A 20,604-nucleotide genomic window follows, 5' to 3' on the forward strand; every position below is an offset into this window, starting at 1 on the left:
TAACAATCTGCATTTCGCTAGTGTGAGTAGCCTCTTTGCTTGTATTGACCTCTGGTAGGTTAGTTTGTGTTTGCATTTCTACTAGCAAAGGCTTGGGTTTCTCAATTGTTGCCGGTGGCATTGTCTCTGCATGAACCTATAGCTCAACCTTTTTTTGTTCCCGTTTCTCAACCTATGGCTTAGTGGGTTTCATTCTACTCTCTACTGCTAGTTTTTCTGATGAATTCTTAGTATTCACTGTCAGTTTCTCAGTATGCACCTCTGTATTGTGCACTGCTGATATCTCAACTGGTTTCAATGTGTTGTTAGCCGATTGTTCTAGATGAGTGAATTTAGCAATGTTTGTATCGGTTACTATTCTAGTAGACAGGGGATCAACTGATTGTTCAATTTGTGTCTCAACCCTAATCTCAACATTAGCTGTCGGTGGCTTAGTAGCCACATCTTTCTTCTTATCTTTAGTGGTCTCTTTATCAACCACAATATTTACTTCTTGGGTGTCTATGTTCATAGTGTACAAAATTTCAGACTCAGGATTTGTATCCTCATGAGGAGTCTCCATACTCTTTGTTGTCGGTTGTTTGTCAATAGTATGTACCGGTGGAGTATCAGAAGGAGGTGGGGGAGGGTTATCAATTATATTTAGGCTTGGAGGTCCACCTACCTTACTTTTCCCCTTATCCTTGTCCTTTTGGTAGACTCAGATGGTTTTAGGTCTGTTGTTCTCAAAATCTGATTCACTTTAAAATCCTTATAGTGATATGATAAAATTCTGTATGCAGAAGAGAGATTAAAGACAAGGAAACTTTCAAGACAACATATGACAAGGTTTGATTAACCTTCTACATTTCGAACTTATCCAAAATTCAGGCGGGTATACCTTTGTGAACTGAATTCACACTTTTAAAAGACAAATCCACAGTAAACCAGTCCGAAAACCAATGGATTTTATCACCTTAAAACCAACTGAAAGAAAGAAATAAAACTTGTACTCATGTTTAGTATTGACCTACAAGATATATAATAGGCAACCTTGATCTACACCAGTGCTTTATCCAAGGTCACAGAGTCATCTAAGTTCAAACAATACTTCCACAATAAAATATCTCTACATATCCCATCAGTTTGGCTTCTGCAGATCCCTATACATGCCTGACACACATAAGAATTTATTCATACGAAACTAAACTGTGTTCATCAAAATTCAAAATATCCCACCAAGAATTTACTAGTAAAAATGATTTCCTGCATATTTATTTCCTCTCCTGAAGAGAAAAACTAAGAAACATATTTACTGAAAATTGCCTTGCAACCCATATTCAAAAGGAATAACTCTAGATTACTTAGAATGAAACAGTAAACATTTGCAAACATACTTGAAGACAACACAAAGTTTAAACTCAAAACCAATGGTCTGTGTATTGATATTTCTTCTGAAAGTATTACAAAAACATTCAACTATTCCCCATCAAAACTTGAAAAAAGCTCAGATAAATTTCTGTAGCATTTTCTTACAATTCCTTGCGATCCCTTTTTTACTAGTCCTTGTATCCATTTATAACAATATGGATGCACACATAGCTTCGGACTTTCCTAGGAGAGTTTGTTACAATCATTACTTCTTAAGAAGAAGTTAGAAAACCTTTTACAAATGCGGTTACAAGTCTCTTTCAACATCCGCGACTTCTTCCTCTTGTTGTTCTGTTGTAACTTTTTCTAACTGCTCCACATCAAGCACTGCATACTTTTCTGTCCATTCCTGATACACCTCATCAATAGGCCATGAGAAGTTAATTACTTTTGGTTTTGTCTTGGCTAATCTTTTCCAAGAATTCCTCATTTTATTGACCTTTGAATTGAGGAAACCATAATGAGATTTGATTTTCTTAATCTCCTCAATTGTTTTGACAAATATGGAGGCATCCTCTGATTTAACAATTCCTTTAATTCTAAGTGACAATTTGGCTTCCAATTCCTTAAGCCATATTTGTTTGTCCTTTAATTGGGTTGGGCTGACAAAACCTCCTCGGAGTAATTCAAAAACTTGATCAGTGTACTCTTTCTTGTACAAGTTGATCTTTCTATCTGCATTATCTACTCCTTCTGCCAACTTTACTAGATCCTTTGTCATATCATTGGTGGATTTTATAATGGGGTCTGCCCCTGCCTCATCATAGCATACACAAATCAGTTCTATATCCTGCTGTCCGGGTCTCCATTTATCAAAAATAGGCATTAATACAGTCTTGTCCCCATTTAACTCATTCCACATTTCCAAAATCTTACTCATGTTGTTATACATTAGTGAAGACCCTATAGTGTCAGCAAAACTCAAAATTGTAGCCTTTACTCTATCTTCATATTTCTTTGCATATAGGGCCCGATCTTGTTTTCAATTCTCCAACTAATGGGGAGTGATCTCAATCAACTAAGAACTAGAAGGTGTTGGAGATGGTGGGAACTCAATAATGGGGCTCATAGGAGGAGGTCTTGCAGGAGAAGAGGAGATCATCAATGTTGAGGACTCACCTTGATGGTATTGTCCTGCCAACTAGGTTTGTAGCTTTGCGATGATGCTATCTTTACCCATTACCTCTTCCTTGGCACTGTTGTAAGCTTTCAGAATTATCTCCAACTTAACTTGGAGATTTGCCTTTTCCTTAGCCTCTCTTTCTACTACTGCAACAGTAAACTTTGCAGTCTCTAGGACAGTGCTAGCAGCTTCCACTACCCCAATGCTCTACACTCTTTTCACTATCATTCCTCCAAGGTATTTTGACCCTAGGGTGTCCTTATTCCTCTTATTTTCATCTCTTTTAAGAGAACACATGACCAGTGCAGCAATATCTTTGCTGAAAGTGACTCCCTCCATAGGTTTGGTCTCCTTTCTTACTGCCTCTAGAAATAAGGCATCTGCTATGTCCCATTCGGGGAGAATGAGTACCCTAGCTTGTGCTACCATGTCTCATCGTTTCTCAGGAGTGATGGTCTTAAACTCATCAACCATTTCTTGCTTTATCTCTTCCTCCACCATAGCTGGATCCTTATGGGGCTGCTCACCTTTCCTCTTTTCACACCTAGCATTAAATTATCAATATTTTGCTTCCACACATATTGCATGAAAGCTCCTGATGTGACAAAGTTATTATCAGCCAAGAAATCCTCATTGGCTTGTTTGATCTCAGGATCCAACTCCTAGCCTTTGAAGTCATTAGTAGTGATGTTCATCTCAGCGGTAAGGGGCTCTTCTGGCATTAATTCCTTTCCCTTTGCTGTCACATTAGTTGACATTGTCAACTGTTCTAGGAAATCATCACAGATAGCCCTCTCCTGGTAATTAACCTTTCTTGAGAATTCTCTTTTAGGTGCCATCTTAAACAACTATGCAAGCAATTTAATTACTACCCCAAACTGTTCTATAATAAATCAAAACCTCTATTAAAACACACTGTCAAGTAATTGCCAAGCAGGAGTACAAGAGAACCTATTTTTTTCTTGAAGGAATCTGCTCTGCAACTGAAGAAATTTTCCCTGCAAATGCTTATCTGCAACAACTTTTCAAAATGATGCCTTCATTCAATTGATCCGAGATCATATATGGTAGTCAGGCTCTTAACTGCGACATTGATACCACATGCTTCGACCATCTTTTCAGAATTGAATTCATAGAAGAATTTGAAAATTTCACTGCAATGGGTCAGAACATACTTGTATATTTTCTTTTCGCTCTTTTGCCATTTCGTAGAGCATAACATCCTAACAATTTTGCCAAATGAAATCACACCAGTCGTCCGATTAGATGAGACTTGATAAGTCTTTACACTATTTTAACCTCTTTGCCTTTGTATTGGGCCCTACCTCTTTTCGCCATTTTGCAAGCTTTATCCTGCGAGCACTTTCCTTTCATGAAGCTATGCCAAGCATTAGATGGAACTCTAACCACCCAGACTTTAAATCCTACCGGGACCATCAACTTTTTCACTAACTACACCTCATCTTGACGGCTAACAGTTTTTTGCTATTTTGCAGAGGTTAATCTGCTTACATCTTTGGGCCACGAAAAAATGAGAAGGATTGGATCAATCTTGAGATGACCATCCTTTAAGTGAGACCTTTATCCAGACATTGCTTACCCTGCTTATTCACCGGGTAAAAAATGCCATATGGCACTCGGCCATTAGCCCTGGAAAACTCTTCAGGTTTAGTTCAGAGTCAACCACATGTCTTACTTCCTGCATAACCACTAGTTACACCTTGATGGGCCCTTAATCACCTTTTCAAACTACCTGTCAGTCGACACATCACCATCAACCTTTACAAGAAGTAACAGCTGTCCCTCCATGTCATGCCGGGAAGAACCTTTCTTTCTTTTTCACCATTTCATGGACCTTAATCCTTAATTGATTTGTAGCCACAAAACAAGAAGAACCCTTGGATCAAAATAGAGTTGATCCTCTTTTACCTTTATTCTTTATCTGTTCTTTGGGCCCACTAGCTCTTTCGCCATTTCGCAGACCTTAAAACACTAGCATCTTACCTTCACGAACACACGCAGACTATTAGATTATATCAGACTTGCTTGATTCTTAACAACCTACTTGAATCCAACAGACATGGATTGTCTGATTCAGCTTTATCCACCTGGTGTCTAGTCATTTCCGAACTGACATGTCAACTTTTTATTCGCTGAGAGATAACATCGGGATCCACCTCATCCTTGCCACTTGTATCTGCCAGGTCACTTCTTATCCAGTAGTATAACTCATGTTCTTGGACCCACCCTTTAGTCCTTAGATCTAATTTGCTGACCACTTTCATTTTCGGCCACGTGTCATTATCTTACTTTCCATCTCAACTAGCTGGACTGCTTGCTTGAAACACCATGTCATTTCACTGTTTCGCGAAAGCTATCTTTCAAGCATCTTTCTCATACGAAACTGAGCTAGCTATTAGATCTTGAGGACCTGTGCATCTGGTATGCTTCTTATGAACCTCTTTTGCCTGGGCCCAAAAACCTTTCGTTGTTTCACAGAGCATAACATGTGAGCATTTATGAACCACAAAACAATGCGAGCCGTCGCTTTCTTTTGAACTTGATCACCTTTTAGCCATGGGAAAGTCTTCACCGCTTTTGTCCCACCAAACCTTTTCTCCATTTCGTGAAAGGTAATTTACTCACTCATTTCGGCTGCGAATCAACACCAGCCGTTAGATCTAAAGAGAGATGGAGTCTTGTTAAACTAGATCCAATGCACATAGTCGAACATGCCTTTTCCTTTCACTATTTTGCATAGATTAACACACCTGCAACTTCGCCTAATGAAATAGCAAAAGTCGTAGATTCATGTGGAAGTTGCATGAAACTTACTAGACCCAACAATATTAGAAGGAAAAAGACATAAGGCATAGATTTTCTACAATTATTTAATGACCGCCTAGGTAAATAACAAGGGGGGACACTTCACACGACCCCAAGACGCATTACTTAAGTGAATAAAGTAACACAAGAATAGAAACCAGAGGGTTTTGATCAGACATTTGAGCAATTTAAAAAAGTAAAAACCCTTAACCCTTAAAGACCTAAAATAGATTTGAAGTAGTTAATAGCATACCTGACTCAAAATTTCAAAAACCTAGCCAATCATGGGAAAAGAAAACCCATTTCTTAAATAGTGATAACAACGGCTCTAACTGGGGATGGTTGATCGCAAGGTCAACACAAGAAACTTAGGAAACTCTGGAGAAATAGACCAAAATGCAGACCCAAACAAAAACAACAGGAAGCAAAAAAAATATATACAAACAAAGGACCCACTGTGCATGGACTTTAAGAGAAATAGTTTTTCAAGAATTGTCCTTGCATTGGAAATTCCTGTACTTCATCATTCATATTTTTCATAAAATAATAATCCTTTCCATTTACATCACAGACCACAAAAGGGCCAACCGATAATGATTCAAATTTCTTATGTTTTCCTTTGTCCTGCCCTCTCACATTCCACTGAAGAACAATATCATCAATTTGAAACTTCCTTAATGATGTCCTTTTATCAAAAAGGTTTCTGGACTACAATTGGATCTTCAGATTTCTCTTATGAGCTAGAGTTCTAATCTCTTCCACTTCCACTATTTGAATCATTCGGTTTCCCATAGGTTCAGATAGCTCCATGTCTAGCTAGAAGAAGATTCTTTACTGGTAGTCTAGCTTGTGTACCATAAACTAGTTCAAAAGGTGACATTCCAATGGCCTTCTTGACTATTATCTTGTCAGCCCACAAGGCTAATTTCAACTTTTGATCCCAAGACCTCTTGTTCTCTTCCAGGATTTTCTTGATGATGTTCAAGAGGCCTTTATTACTAGATTCAGCTTGTCCATTTCCCTGAGGGTGATAGGGTGAAGAGTAAGACATGATTATTCCATGACTGGTACAAAATCCAACAAACTCTTCTGGCCTGAAACTCATGGCATTATCCATTACTAATTTTGCAGGTATTCCAAATCTAGTTATAACATTATCCATCAGGAAGTCATTGACAACCTTACTCGTAGCTCTTCTTGTGGGAATAGCTTCAATCCATTTAGTAAAATAATCAGTGGCTACTATGATCCATCTATGACCTCTACCTGATCTCTCAACAATTTCTCCAATAAAATCAATGCCCCATTGGACAAAAGGGGCTTCCACTGTGACTGGATTTAGGGGTAAAGCTTCTTCATACTTCAATTTGGATGAAATTTTTTGACATGGGTCACATTTCTGGACATGTTTATGAGCATCCTTGAATAAGGTAGGCCAATAGTACCCAACTCAAACTATCTTACCAGCAGTTGTCTTAGCAGAGTAATGGCCTCCACATACTCCAACATGCCTTTCAATCAACACCTTTTTAGCTTGGAATTCATCCAAACACATTAGCAGTTCTCCATCTCTTTTTCTCCAAAATAGATCACCTTGAATGAGAACATATTTTTGTGACTTAAGTTTTAGAGTTCTTCTCTGATTATGTGTCATTCCTTCTTAAAATGTAGCATCCCTTAAAAATCGGGCTATCTCTGAGTACCAAGGTTGCCTTTCAATACTAGTGACTGAAGTACTTTTGATTTCAACATTATGTATCTCAACATTTAGAATATTAGATTCAGTCATGAGCTTGGCCAGACCTAAGCCTCTCACCAATTTGGTGATCTTTATTTCCAAGTCAAATTCTTGGATTCTATTAATCTATCTACACCTTTTTCTTATAACCTCAGATTGGGATAAAATATCCTTGACTACAACATGTGGGACATAAGTAGTAATTTTTGCATTCACAAGGTATGGCCTGAAAGCCTTGACAGCTTTAACTAAAGCATAAGCATGTTTCTCCATGGTTTCATACTTCAATTTTTCTACTTGCAAAGATTTGCTATAGAAAGTTATGGGATGTTCATATCCCTCATCATCTTTTTGTAATAACACTGCAGCTACTGTATGGTATGAAGCAAAAGAGAATAGAGAAAAGGGCTTACTGTAATCAGGAGATTCCAACACTGGTGCTTCCTGAATGGCCTTTTTAATTTCAGCAAAAGCCTTTGAGGCTTCTTGATCCCAACAAAACCTGGTATCCTTCTTGAGCAACTTGACAATGGGTTTCACTATCTCTACAAAGTTCGCAATGAATCTTCTAACAAAATTTACTTTGCCTAAAAAGGATTGAATACCTTTAACATTCTTTGGTTTAGGCACTTTGTTTATTGCTTCAATTCTTTCAAGGTCTATTCTTACCCCTTCCTTGGAAACAATATGCCCCAATAATTTTCCTTCAGTGACCCCAAAATGACACTTCTTGGGATTTAATGACACACCAAATTCCAAAGCCTTATTGAATACCTTTTCCAAATGTCCATAGTGGTCATCGGCCTTTTTAGAGAAGCAAGTTAAATCATCTTGATAAACCACCATGATGATATTGATGAATTCTTTGAAGGCTACATCCATAGCTCTCTGAAATGTAGCTCCAACATTTTTTAATCCAAATGGCATTCTTACATAGACATATGTTCCCCATGGAGTAGTGAAAGCAGTTTTGAACTATTCAGATTCCCTCACTAACACTTGATTGTATCCTGAAAAACCATCCATCATGGACAAAAGATCACAACTTGTTACTCTCTATAGCATAGCTTCCATATTGGGGGAAGAGTAGTTGTCTTTTAAAGAAGAAACATTCAAATTTCTAAAATCCACACACAATCTAATATCCCCATTTTTCTTTCTCACTGGGACCAAATTGGAGACCCATGAAGAATGTCTTCTAGGTTTGATAATCCCCCCTTCTCTTAACTTAGTCAATTCTTGTTGCATCTTAGTTTCTAACAGGGGATTAATAGGTCTTTGCTTCTGTCTAAAAGGCTTAGCATCTGGAAGTAAAGGAACTTCATGCTGAAAAAGGTCTTGTCTATACGCCTTTAGGTCTTCATAAGACCAAGCAAAAACATGTTTATATATTTTCAATAAATTAATAAGATTAGTTCTGACATGAGGGGGTAATTTCTTCCCAATGTATACTAACTTAGGGGATGATTCAGTCTCCAAGTTTACCTCCTACAACTCTTCTAACTTGGTGGTAGACTGCTAATGTAAGTGACTATCATTGTAACTGAACATGCTCTCTAGCTCTACCAACCCTTTAGGTATCTCATTTGTTTCCAACTGGACCAAGTCATTTCCAAACATTGTTTCCTTATTATCAACCACCTCCAACAATGCATTTCAATCAATCTTATGTCCATCATAATCATCAATACATTGAATGAACCTAAGAATATCTTCATCATCATCAAAAACTTGCCAATTATACACATTATCAGGGATGGCAGGCCTAGATTTTATTTCCACTGTGGAGATGCGGGTTAGTGTTGCATCATTATTTTTCAGTGCAACATTAGCTAGAAAGTCTGCCATAATATTCTTTGAACTCTCTATCCAATTAATAGAAAATGCACTAAAATGCTCAATGACATCCCAAACTGCATGTTTATACCTCTTTAATCTATCATTTTTGGATGCATATTTGGATCTTACCTGAGAGACAACTAATTCTGAGTCCCCTAAAACTTTCAACAGTTGGATTCCATGCCTTTTTGTAACTTCAAGCCCCAATAATAGGGCTTCATACTCTGTAGTATTATTTGTGCACTAGAAAGCTAGTAAGAAGGAATACTTAAAAGTTATACCTAATGGAGATACAAAAAGAACCCCTGCTCCAGATCCTTCTTTGGAGCAAGCTCCATCAAAATACATCTACCATAAACCATGCTGTTGTGATTCTAGCTCGACTACAATGGGGTCGGTGTTCTTCAACTGAGGTAAAATTGGTTGTAGTCTGAAATTATCAAGATCTACATCAATCATACAATTGAGCATACTAGGATCTACATTTTCAATTATCCTAGGACACGTGATTCTCTATACAACTTGACCTGATTCCCATTGATTGGGATAGTAGCATAAGATAAATCTAGTTGGACATTTCCTCCTACTACTGCTACCCATTTCTTGGACAACAACATACCATAATGGGGTTTAGTGTCAATAACAATAACATCCATTTTATAAGTTGCCTTAGGGGATGCTGCTATTTTGACTTCAACATCTCTCATTGTACCTATCACAGGTACTTCCCTATTATTCATAGCATAACATTTTCCATATACAATGGTTACTGATAGTCCTAATTCTTTCATAACACCATAGGGCATTACATTAGCAACAGCTCCTGAATCTATCATGCAGTTTTTTATCAGCTGGTTATTCACTAACAAAGTAACATAAAAGGATCTACCTGTGAAGGCTCTTGAGTAATAGTTGTTCCAACATAAACCTTTGGGGTTTGGAGTTCCTGATCCTTTCCATTTTTAACTGAACTAGTGGGTAGGACTGTGTCATTGTCAGATATATTAGAAAACAAAGACAAAGCTACATCCCTATGTTCTTTTATTTTCAGTAATTCTATTAATGGGATGGTAACTTTCATTTGTGTAAGAGCTTGAGCCATGTCAAATGTGGAACTACTACTTAATTCAGTATTAGCTCTAACTCTTTGTGCCTTAATCTGACTTGTCCTTTTTGCCATGGTAGCTCCTTGTATATCAATAGTACTTTTATCATCTGTACTCTTGGGTACATCTTTAACCTCTTCCTTCTTTTCTTGACCAATTTTAGGAAAAGTAGCACTACTTGTAGTCTTTTTTTGAAAAACCTCTTTTATAAACATTGAACCGGGCTCACCTTGATCAGTGTCCTTCTTGGTGCTCCTTAAGTTGTAATTGTGTTTTGCTTTAGCAATAGCAGCTTTCGTGTGATTTTTAACTTCTTCCTCACTAGGTCTTCTAAGATGAACTTCTTCATCTTCAATTGTTACCACATTCAAGGTAGGATGCCAGTCTAGTGTTAGTTGTCCTTGAACAAACTTTTCATTATCCAACACATCACTACATTCACTTTGTACAGATTCCTCATCTCTCTCTATAATAGTCTCAAACATGTTAATGTCAGGCTCAGCTTCTTGTCTCATGGATTCTTCAAGGGCTTGAGCTACTGCACACTAATGAGGAGAATACGGCCCATCACAAGCAATACACCAAGGAATATTTTCTATATAATGGACATTTTTCCCTTTTAAGGGATCTGGGGTATCCTGATTCTGAGAAATTTTAGGCTTCTCATTTTGGGCTTTCCCATCTTTCTAGTTGGTATTATAAGGCATGTCATGCAGTCTAGGGGGTCTATCTTGCGAGTTATAATGAGGCTTATCATTTTTGTTTACCTTGGTAGTCAGATCCTTCATAGCAATGACCAACTTTTCTATCTTGTCTTCCTACTTAGCAACTTTGCTAGGTTGTTGTTTTGTTTCTTGCCATAACCTACCATCTATTCTCCTTCCTAACTTCCTAGATGCTTTTATATTGCTTTCCAAATTAATGGCAATTTTAAATGCATCCCTCAGGTTATGTGGATTTTTATCCCTTAAGATATAGGCCATTTTAGAATCAAATGCATTATAATAGGTATTCAGACACATGTTATCATCTAACCTCATCACTTGATACAATCTATGCATGGCCTTTTGAAATCTAGCATTAAAATCAGTGACCATTTCATTATCAGACTTTCTAATGTTATTAAATTCATTGAGCATGAAGCTCACATTTGTTTTGTCACCGTATTGTTCTTGAAAACAATTCTTAAAGTCCTCCCATGACCCAATGCTATTAACTGGAAGACCTCTATACCAATCTCTTGCATCGTCAACCAGGGACTGAACAAACAATTTCATTATAACATCTTCATCCATTATCTCATAATCATTTATTAGGTCACCAAAAGATTTTCAATGTTCCTCAGCACTAATTGCATTATTTCAAGTAAACTTATGGAGTCTATCCCTTAACTCAGTAGGAACATGGTTGGGATATCCTGGGATCCCATCAAAGAACAATTGTCTATACTACTCCAAATTGATAGGTCTCCTTTGAAAAGGGTTAGCAACATTATTGTTTCCCATGTTCATTCTGACTTTTGGAATTGGGGATTGAGATATTTGGCTATGTTGATTGTTCATAGGGATTTGACTCACTAATGTTGTATTAGAAGGCATGGTAGGTTTAATTTTAACCGGGGGGAGGGAAATTTGCTGAGGATCAGGCTTACTAAGATCTTCTGATGGAAAAATGATAGGGGGAGCTTTTAGGTAACTAATTTTTCTTTTAACTTCCTGATTAGGTGCTTCCAACTCAGCTTTCTCTAGCTCCATTTGTAGATCCTCCTTTTCCTTCCTCATTCCTTCCATCTCTCTCTCATGTGCTGATAGCCTATGAGAAATCTCCTTTGTATTTCTAGATCCAGTTCCATCATCCACCCATTTCTGCTTCCCTTTATCAACATTTTTCCTAGGAGGCTGTGAATCACTAAGCACTTCCCTGTTTGGTTGGACTACTGACCTATATGCTGGCTTGGCTTTAGGGATTAGAATCTCTCAGATCACAAGGCCTTCTTCATCACTCTTTTCTTTTTCCTTAGCCAACATTTCAAGATCAACTATCCGTCTAAGAAGCCTATCTCTCTCCATTAGTTTTGCTTTGACTTCCTTCTCCTTATTTGCTTCCTTTTGGGCTCTTAAAGAGATTAAGTGGTGAACCCTCCTATTTAAATCTTCTATTTCTTGTGACACTTCATCTTCATCAGGGAAATTCTCCTCATAGTCAGATATATTTACTTGATCTATATCAATCAAGCTGATATTTCCATCAATTGTTCTAGGAATAGAATGTTTGATTGCATTTGAACTAATCCTATCTCTCACAGACACACTAACATGAGATATATCTTGATTTAAAGCACGAGCATTATCTATATTTCCAGACAATCCATAAAGGAAACCTAATATATCATGTTCAGATTCTCTAGAAGAAGAATTGGATTTTGCATAAACAGGTCGATCAAGTATCTTACCGGTATTGTTATTTTTCTGCACCCAAGCAACATTTGATGGTTCGTGAAGCACTGATCTCTTCTGACCTCTTCGTGACTATTCATGCAACCCTTCCTGCAAAGTTTCATGAGGATGCTTCTTCATGAACGGTCTAGTGTTTTTTCCTCCTTGCATTATGTTTGTCTTCCTTTTAGAATTATTTGTGTTTCACAAGGACTGGTTCCAAGATAACAGAGTTGCCACTGACAAGACTATGGGAATTATGAAAAAAAGCTTAGAATAAAACATTGCAAAACTTCAGACCAAATCAAATATCCAAATAAAATAGAGGGAACTTCCAAAAAGAGACTTCTAGACACCATTGCTATATTCACTAAAGCACCAATCTATTCCATGAACACACAATGATTTTTCCTTATAAATCTAAGCACAAATCTGCATCTGGATCCTTGTTGTGACTCTCCCCAGCAGAGTCGCCACTTTTGTTGTTCTCAAAATCTGATTCACTTTAAAATCCTTATAGTGATATGATAACTCTGTATGCAGAAGAGAGATTAAAGAGAAGGAAAATTTTAGGACAACATATGACAAGGTTTGATTAACCTTCTACACTTCAAACTTATCCAAAGTTCAGGTGGGTATACCTTTGTGAACTGAATTCACACTTTTAAAAGACAAATCCACAGTAAACCAGTCTGAAAACCAATGGATTTTATCACCTTAAAACCAACTGAAACAAAGAAATAAAACTTGTACTCATGTTTAGTATTGACCTACAAGATATGTAATAGACAACCTTGATCTGCACCAATGCTTTATCCAAGGTCACAGAGTCATCTAAGTTAAAACAATACTTCCACAATCAAATATCTCTACATATCCCATCAGTTTGGCTTCTGCAGATCCCTATACATGCCTGACACACATAAGAATTTATTCATACCAAACAAAACTGTGTTCATCAAAATTCAAAATATCCCACCAAGAATTTACTGGTAAAAATGATTTCCTGCGTATTTAATTCCCCTCCTGAAGAGAAAAGCTAAGAAACATATTTACTAAAAATTGCCTTGCAACCCATATTCAAAAGGAATAACCCTAGGTTACTCAGAATGAAACAGTAAACATCTGCAAACATACCTCCAGACAACACAAAGTTTAAACTCAAAACTAATGGTCTATGTATTGATATTTCTTCTGAAAGTATTACAAAAACATTCGACTATTCTCCATCAAAACTTGAAAAAAGCTCAGATAAATTTCCGTAGCGTATTCTTACAATTCCTTGCGATCCCTTTTTTACTAGTCCTGGTATCCATTTATAACAATATGGATGCACACATAGCTTCGGACTTTCCTAGGAGAGTTTGTTACAATCATTAGTTCTTAAGAAGAAGTTACAAAACCTTTTACAAATGCACTTACAAGTCTTTTTCAACATCTGCGGCTTCTTCCTCTTATTGTTCTGTTGCAACATTTTCTAATTGCTCTACATCAAGAACTGCATACTTTTTTGTCCATTCCTGATACACCTCATCAGCAGGCCATGAGAGGTTAATTACTTTTGCTTTTGTCTTGGCTAATCTTTTCCAAGAATTCCTCATTTTATTGACCTCTAAATTCAGGAAACCATAATGAGATTTGATTTTCTCAATCTCCTCAATTGTTTTGAAAAATATGGAGGCATCCTCTAATTTAACAATTCCTTTTATTCTAAGTGACAATTTGGCTTCCAATTCCTTAAGCCATATTTGTTTGTCCTTTAATTGGGTTGGGCTGACAGAACCTCCTGGGAGTAATTCAAAAACTTGATCAGTGTACTCTTTCTTGTACAAGTTGATCTTTCTATCTGCATTATCTACTCTATCTGCATTATCTACCCCTGCCTCATCATAGGATACACAAATTAGTTCTATATCCCGCTCTTTGGGTCTCCATTTATCAAAAATAGGCATTAATACAACATTTTCCCCATTTAACTCATTCCACATTTCCAAAATCTTAGTCATGTTGTTATACATTAGTGAAGACCCTATAGTGTTAGCAAAACTTAAAAGTGTAGCCTTTACTCTTTCTTCATATTTCTCTGCATATAGGGCCTGAGCCTGTTTTATATTCTCCAACTCATGGGGAGTGATCTCAATCAACTAAGAACTAGAAGGTGCTGGAGATGGTGGGAACTCAATAATGGGGCTGGTAGGTGGAGGTCTTGGAAAAGAAGGGGAGATCATCAGTGTTGACGACTCACCTTGATGGTATTGTCCTGCCAACTGGCTTTGTAGCTTGGCGATGATGCTATCTTTACCCCGTATCTCTTCCTTGGCACTATTGTAAGCTTTCAGAATTGTCTCCAACTTAACTTGGAGATCTACCTTTTCCTTAGCCTCTCTTTCTGCTACTGCAACAATAAAATTGTACTCTCTAGCATAGTCCTAGCAGCTTCCACTACCCCAGTGCTCTACACTCTTTTCACTATCATTCCTCCAAGGTAACTTGACCCTGGGGTGTCCTTATTCCTCTTATTTTCATCTCTTTTAAGAGACCACATGACTAGTGCAGCAATATCTTTGCTGAAAGTGACTCCCTCCAGAGGTTTGGTCTCCTTTCTTAGTGCCTCTAGAACTAAGGCATCTGCTATGTCCCATTCGGGGAGAATGAGTACCCCAGCTTGTGCTACCATGTCTCTTCCCTGCTTGGGAGTGATGGTCTTAAACTGATCAACCATTTCTTGCTTCATCTCTTCCTCCACCACAGCTAGATCCTTGTGGGGCTACTCACCTTTCCTCTTTTCACACCTAGCATTAAATTTATCAATGTTCTGCTTCCACACAAATTGCATGAAAGCTCCTGATGTGACAAAGTTATTATGAGCCAAGAAATCCTCACTGGTTTGTTTGATCTCAGGATCCCACTCTTGGCCTTTGAACTCATTACTAGTGATGTTCATCTCAGCAGTAAGGGGCTCTTCTAGCATTAATTCCTTTACCTTTACTGCCACATTAGTTGACATTGTCAACTGTTCTAGGAAATCGTCACAAATAGCCCTCTCCTAGTAATTAACCTTTCCTGAGAATTCTCTTTTAGGTGCCATCTTAAACAACTATGCAAGCAATTTAAATACTACCCCCAACTATTCTATAATAAATCAAAACCTCAATTAAAACACACTGTCAAGTAATTGCCAAGTAGGAGTACAAGAGAACCTATATTTTGCTTGAAGAAATCCGCTCTGCAACTGAAGAAATTTGCTCTACAAGTGCTTCTCTCCAACAACTTTTCAAAATGATGCCTTCATTCAATTGATCTGAGATCATATACGATAGTCAGGCTCTTAACTGTGACATTGATACTACATGCTTCGGCCGTCCTTTTAGAATTGAATTTATAGAAGAATTTGAAAATTTTGCTCCAACGGGTCAGAACATGTCTTTATATTTTCTTTTTGCTCTTTCACCATTTCGTAGAGCATAACATCCTAGCAATTTTGCCAAATGAAATCACGCCAGCCGTCCGATCAGATGAGACTTGATAGGTCTTTACACTGTTTTAACCTCTTTGCCTTTGCATTAGGCCCTACCTCTTTTCGCCATTTCACAAGCTTTATCCCGCGAGCGCTTTTCTTTCGTGAAGCTACGAGATGGAACTCTAACCACCCGACCTTTAACTCCTACCGGGACTGTCAACTTTTTCACTAACCGCACCTCGTCTTGATGGCTAACAGTTTTTCGCTATTTCACAGAGGTTAATCCACTTACATCTTCAGGCCATGAAACAATGAAAAGCGTTGGATCAATCTTGAGATGACCATCCTTTAAGTGAGACCTTTATCTAGACATTGCTTACCCCGCTTATTCACCAGTTAACAAATGCCATATGGCACTTGGCCATTAGCCTTGGAAAACTCTTCGGGTTTAGTTCAGAGTCAACCATGTGTCTTACTTCCTGTATAACCACTGGTTACACCTTGGTGGGCCCTTAATCACCATTTGAAACTACGTGTCAATCAACACATCACCATGAAGCTTTACAAGAAGTAACAACTATCACTCCACGTCATGCCAAGAAGAACCTTTCTTTCTCTTTCACCATTTTGCGGGCCTTAATCCTCAATTGATTTGCAGCCACGAAGCAACGAGAACCCTTGGATCAAAAAAGAGTTGATCCTCTTTTACCTTTATGCTTTATCTGTTCTTCGGGCCCACTAGCTCTTTCGCCATTTCCCAGACCTTAAAACACTAGCATCTTACCTTCGCGAACACATGTGGACTGTTAGATTATATCAAACTTGCTTGATGCTTAACAACCTACTTGAATCTGGCAGATGTGGATTGTCTGATTCAGCTTTATCAACCTGGCATCTAGTCATTTCTGAACTAACATGTCAACTTTTTATTCGCTAAGAGAAAACATTGGGATCCACCTCATCCTTGCCACCTGTATCTACCAGGTCACTTCTTATCCCATAATATAACTCATCTTCTTGGACCCACCCTTTAGTCCTATGATCCAATTTGCTGACCACTTTGATTTTCAACTAAGTGTCATTATCTTACTTGCCATCTCAACTAGCTAGACTGCTTGCTTGGAACGCCATGTCATTTCACTATTTCGCGAAAGCTATCTTTTGAGAATCTTTCTCCTGCGAAACTGCGCCAGCCATTAGATCTTGAGGACTTGCACATTTGTTATGCTTCTTATGAACCTCTTTTGCCTGGGCCCAAAAACATTTCGCTATTTCGCAGAGCATAACATGTGAGCATCTATCAGCTGCGAAACAATGCAATTCGTCAATTTATTTTGAGCTTGATCGCCTTTTAGCCGTGGGAAAGTCTTCACCACTGGGTCTCGCCAAACCTTTTCACCATTTCACAAAAGATAATTTAATCTCTCATTTCGGCTATGAATCAACGCCAGCTGTTAGATCTAAAGCGAGATGGAGTCTCATTAAACTAGATCCAATGCACATAGTTGAACATGCCTTTTCCTTTCACTATTTCACATAGCTTAACACACCTGCAACTTCATCCAATGAAATAGCAAAAGTCGTAGATTCATCTGAAAGTTGCACAACACTTACTAGACCCGACAAAATTAGAAGGAAAAAGATATAAGTCATAGATTTTCTACAATTATTTAACGACCACCTAGGTAAATAACAAGGGGGGACACTTCACACGACCCCAAGACCCATTACTTAAGTGAATAAAGTAACGTAGGAATAGAAACCAGAGGGTTTTGATCAGACATTTGAGCGATTTATAAAACTAAAAACCCTTAACCCTTAAAGACCTAGAACAGATTTGAAGTAGTTAATAGCATATCTGACTCAAAATTTCAAAAACCTAGCCAATCATGGGAAAAGAAAACCCATTTCTTAAACAATGATAACAAGGTCTTTTTAGTTCTTCTTGTTTCTCCTTTTCAACAAAGAATATATCCCATTGATCTGCAGTTTCTTCAGTGATTTCATTCACTCTACCTGCCATTAGTGCTACATGCCAGTGATCGGTTGAAAATACTATCTGGTTGGCCTCACTGATTAATTCATCTATTCTTTAGAGGAGTTCACTAGGTGAACTACAAGTAATTTTTCTATTTTTATCTTTTTATCTAACTCAACAATAGATACCCTTCTAGCTTCTAGTCTTTTGTATAAATCATTGGGTATATCATCGACAATCTCAAACAAAAATTTCTTGTATATGTCTAAGTGTAAAATTACACTATTCTCTATGCTCTCTTTATCATCATTGGAAAGTGTGTTATACAGCTTGCTGATATTTTTCAATTTTCCATCCTCAGTTATTTCATTTAGAAGTTTGTCCAGTGGAGCAATAGCCTATTTTTCCTTCTTTTTCTTTGGGGTTAACTTCTTAGCTGAAGACCTAACTATCTATTGTTTTTGTCTTGTTCTTCTGGGTGTAGGTGAGGGTGCTAGTGAGGGTTTTCTTTTCCATTCAACCCTTTTGAATTTAGCCAGTATATCACTTTCAGAAGAAGTTGCAACCGGTGAAAGATGAGCTTCCGGTTGAAGTTTTTCTAACTCACTTTCCTTGATACTAGTTTTGTTTAATACATCTTCCTTAATTGCTTTAGCTTGTCTTGTACCTTTCCTCACTATTTGTTCAGTTTTCTTAACTCTTTTTTGAGATTGGATACCACTCTCAATTATTTTTGTATTGCCAAACACTTTCTCAGATGGTTCCTTTGGTGCTTCAAGGAGGGCTTTTGCATAAGTATCAATGATGTTATCATCTGTTTCATATCCCATCTCAATTACCCAAAGAGTTCTAGGGACAACTGCCTCCATCCAGATTTCATCTTTCTTAATTACAAAGCATATCTCTTTTTGATATTTATCAACAATTGCTTGAGACAGCCTTATTCTTGTCTTCATTTGAGCCTTCAGTGCTTGAAAATGTTCATTTATATTTTTCTCTCTGTCTACCTTGTGTTCCAGTTTGATATTTCCATTTACATCACAAATCACAGTCCTATACATGTTCTTGATTTTATCATCTCCTAATTCCTCAATATGACAATGTATGTATATTCTAGGATCCTCTGCATAAACTACTCCCTTAGGTATTTTTGAAAATGCTCCTAGGGTATCATCCTTTTTCCAAATTTTGGGAATAAATTTGAACACGGGTCTAGGATGCTTGATAACCTCAATCACAGTAGGGTTTGCAATAAATTCAGGTGCAGATGAAGAAGCCATAGTTATAAATACCTCAATCTTCCTTTAGGATGAGTGCTTGGATGAACTTCTTCACTTTTTGCTAAGGATGCCTTCACACGATATTTTTGCGCTCTCGAAGATTTGAATGCTCGGTGAATGAAAAAGGAACCAAAATAGTTACTTTATAATGTTATTTTCTTCAACTACCACATTTAATGCCTACCAAATAAGTAAAAAGCTTAACTCATCTGCCAGTGAAGAAGTAATTCAACTTCTCACCATGAACCGATGGTATATTAGGATTTTTTTAAATTTGTTGCCAAACCCCCAAAGGATTTTCCTTTAGTTAGATGAAGAGTCTCTTGTTGGTGGAGTGATACTCTATTCTGGCAGTGGAGGAGTATTCCTATCAACATTCTGATCTGATTTTCTGATTCATTGCTTTGAGAATTATTGCTTTACCTTTCAAGCTGGGTCCTTTGTTATTTGCCGGTGATGTCTTACTTCTACAAAATTTTGCAATATGTGTAATCTTGTTAAAAGCATAACAAGTCACATTGTTTTTCTGAATAACTTTCCCATGTCCTATGATGGTGTGTGTTTTGCATTGATTAGATAAGTGTCCAAATCTTCCACAAACATAACATCTTACATTCATTCTGCAATTTGTGAATTATGACCAACTTTGTTGCATTTAGAACATTGATCGGTGGGTATATTAGTGTTCTAATAATTTCTAGATCTACACTGATTTTCTCTATGACCATAATTGTTACAGTTATAGCATTTCCCATTAAATTTGTAAGCATTAGGTTATCTTACCAGTTTACTATGATCATTATTGTTTGCAGTACTGGAGCTTTCACCAACTTCAAAGCCAAGGCCATTTCATTCACCATTAGGTTTCTGATTCTTTAGCATGTTGTCAATTTCTTCTAAACTTTTCTAGAATTTCTCCTTGTGTTGATTTGTAGTAGCCCATTCATTTTCCAAGAATCCTTTCTCTCTCATGCGTTCAGTCCTCTCATTTTGTTTATGCATCAAATCTATCTTTAACATATCATTTTCATGACTGAGCCTTGTGTTTTCATTTCCAGCATCATTTAGTCTTCTAACCAAGTCATCTTCATTCTTCTTTCTATCTTCAATTTCTTTACAAAATCTCATAGACATATCTTGCATCTCATTCTTCATTGTATTGTTTTCTTGTCTTAGTTTGTTCACTAGATTATTAAGAGTTTCCTTTTCATCATCATTTTGCATCTTTTCACAAAGTTCTATTCTCTTATTCCTTGCAATAGTGATATTTTCTTGAAGTCCTTGAATGATATCCTGTGTAGCATTCAGAACATCTTCAAGTTTGATATTCTTCACCTTTTCTACATCATAGTCTGAAAGAGTTGTTTCCAATTACTTTCTCAAGTTTTCCATCTCTACCAGTGTCAGGA

Source organism: Cryptomeria japonica, chromosome 1, assembly GCF_030272615.1.
Source record: "Cryptomeria japonica chromosome 1, Sugi_1.0, whole genome shotgun sequence".
In the NCBI taxonomy this organism is placed as follows: Eukaryota; Viridiplantae; Streptophyta; class Pinopsida; order Cupressales; family Cupressaceae; genus Cryptomeria; species Cryptomeria japonica.